Raw genomic sequence first — 2,942 nt, 5'->3', positions numbered from 1 at the left:
TGAAACATAATAACTTAAAACTATTATAGATATATATATAAAGTGCTTACAGTTTTCCCAGCATTATCCAATCCTAGTATAAGAACAAAATACTCATCCTTCTGGAATAGGTATTTCCACAACCCGTACAACAAGGTAAACATATCTAATGTGGGTCTCAGCTGTGTGTAAAAATACAGACTTTCAGCAACTCTTTTTTAAAAGCAAGTTCCTCCTTGTACTTCTCATTTCTCTGTCCTTATATAGGTTCAACAACATCCATATCCACGACAAGTCACAGCAAAGGGGAAGATGCATTAATATATATCTTTTATGAGTTTCATTCTAAAAAAATGAGAATAACAAAATACAAGCATTATGTACTTTAAGATTTAATGTTTAGAACTGAACACCTTTTTGGATTTTTATTCTGGAAATTATGATTAAAATGAGAAGTGCTACGTATGTTAAAAAAATTAAGATTGCTTTGCATGAATTGCATTCCAAAAAAAAAAAACACTCTCAAGTTTTTGTATAACATGTAAGATTCTGAGGGTTTCGTCGGACATGTAGGATGTCTTCCTAAATAACATGGCTCACTTCTCACTTAAATCTTTCTATATATTTAGTATTGTTCAAGTAAATAAATAATCAGGTAAGAGTGTGTAGGCTGAATAAACTCAATTATAGAGCTGACCTTTGGTTGTAACCTAAGAAACAGTGGTATACATGTCATGTATTTATGGAATCTGTCAATAGCATGGTGTGAATGAGATGAGAAATTTTAATTTAGATGCAGAAATTTTCACTAGGATTTGTAATTAATTTTAATTTAAGAATGACCAAAGTAATTGTATGCGGAAGTGTAAACACCTTTCTTAGCCTTGTGTATCATATTTTGAAAGTAAACATTTACCTAGATAAATAGGACTTCTTGAACATTTAATTCACAAATAAATTTTAAAAGGCAATTCCCATTCCAGTAATATGTTTCTATCCTTTACAGTCCAGGCCTCTAAACATAAGAGATTGGGCAACCCTGTTCTAGCCAATTAAAGTATATTCAAAACACAGAAATACTTAATTTTATCAATACATAATTTATAAACTAAAATACTTAATTTAATAAAACATTTATTTACTAGGTACTAAAGAGCATAATGCTTGAGTTATATCACTTAGTTACAAATTTCAGGTTTTCATGCTCCCATCTATACAGTTGTACCACAAACAACTTAATTTCACAAATTAGCTGTACACTAAAACTGTTGTTAAAACACCTGCTAGCTTCTACAATATTCCAGTTTATCACAGGCTGTTTACTGCTTATTTCAATCAAATTCATATATTAATCTTCCATAAAAATGTTTTGAAGTTCATCTGAAATTATAAAACCCAGTCTCCACAACATCTCTCAATATATGATTGTTTCTGTTTGGATTGTTAATAAATGAGACATGTTTTTGCACCCAACGTATAAGAAATGTGTAAAAAACCTTTTTCTATGGAATATAATTTTACAGAAGTTTGTTACAGAACGGGTTTATTTTTGTCTCGGTAAATCCACCTTAAGTCAAATGATTAGGTCTTTACTTTATATAACCACATCTTACTGTCTAACAAAATGAACACTCGAAAATTATCACTCGACTTGTTTGGTGACAATAACTTGAATAAGTAAATATGACATGGTTTCTCTCTCTCAGTCATCAGACGTACCTGCCTCATATTGTAACAAAATGCTTCGCATTTACCGTTCAACAATTCTCTAAAATGCATAACGCAAAGAGAAACGTTATGTCAAACATTTTTGCACGGAGTCATAAGAAATATTAAGAAATAAATTTTAAATAATCCATTCGACCGTGAACTTGAAGATAGTACGTCACAGTCACACACAGTGAATCTAGTATTAGTAATGGTATTAACAATAAAACTTATAATACTTAATATATTGACAGTAACAAGTAATACTGTTAGCAGTAATAGTTAATTAACAATAATGTTAATAACATTATTACTTTACATATTACAAAAATTAGAAAACAAAACACCCGTGAAACTTACCCTACACGAAGTGCTTTTCTCACTTATATTTACCAGCGCCATCTACATGTTATTAATTGGGAACATTGTGTAATTACCATTGCAGTCTTGTTCTTCTTATACGCATAATTTAATATGTCCTCAGTGAGTCAAAGTTAAGTTTATAACTCTTCAGTGCTAAAGTCAGAGGTTCGATTTCCCAGATGGACAAAGTGCAGATAGCCTATAGGGTAGATTTATACCAAACCAAACATAATTTAATGTTGTGATTATTTCTTTCTAATCTAATATTACATGTAATTAAAAACTTATGCAGTACCAAAAGTACTCAAAAAAGCGTTCCTAATTGATGCTAGAAGAAAGTTTTTTGTTGTTTTTTTTTACACTGTAAAAATGCTGAAATCATTTTTATTGGCAAAGAGAGATTACAAAATATTATTTATAATTCCCTTCTCTAACTTAATAATACTAATATACAGGGTGTCAATAAACAAAAACCAATTTGGTTTTCACAGTAGTATTTCTATTAAAATGGGTTTATGTATCCTGAATACAAAATGTAGCACTTATGAATTAATTCTTATGTGTTTTCAAAGCTAGCTGTGAATCGTAAATAATTGTTCAAACCACATATGATGCGACATCAAAAAGGTTAGCAACCAAAGCGTGTATTAATGAAAGCAGTAAAAAAGAAGGCATTGGAGAAACAAGATATCGAAGATATATTATCCAGGGATAGTAGTTTTTTTTATTATCAAACATAAACCTATACATTTGGATGATAAAACAATTCTGAAAAAAATCAACAATTGGGCTGTTTACAAGCGAGACTCCTCGGAGCTCAGAAGTGATTGGCAGATGGGCCAGCACGAAAGTACTGCGTATCATGTTATAACACTTCCAAAATAAGAACAGTA

General features: G+C 30.4%; 1 long non-coding RNA gene across 1 annotated transcript; it reads right to left on the bottom strand.

The window, feature by feature from the left end:
- Nucleotides 1-231: 231 nt before the first annotated feature.
- Nucleotides 232-2,113, bottom strand: LOC111089369. Its single transcript, XR_002613649.1, has 2 exons — nucleotides 2,047-2,113; nucleotides 232-324 (listed from the first exon to the last, which is right to left on the bottom strand). It is a non-coding gene; the product is annotated as an uncharacterized LOC111089369 (long non-coding RNA).
- Nucleotides 2,114-2,942: the final 829 nt, after the last annotated feature.

This window comes from Limulus polyphemus, unplaced genomic scaffold (assembly GCF_000517525.1).
Source record: "Limulus polyphemus unplaced genomic scaffold, Limulus_polyphemus-2.1.2 Scaffold6044, whole genome shotgun sequence".
Lineage (NCBI taxonomy): Eukaryota > Metazoa > Arthropoda > Merostomata > Xiphosura > Limulidae > Limulus > Limulus polyphemus.
This window is presented reverse-complemented; position numbering and strand designations above follow the sequence as displayed.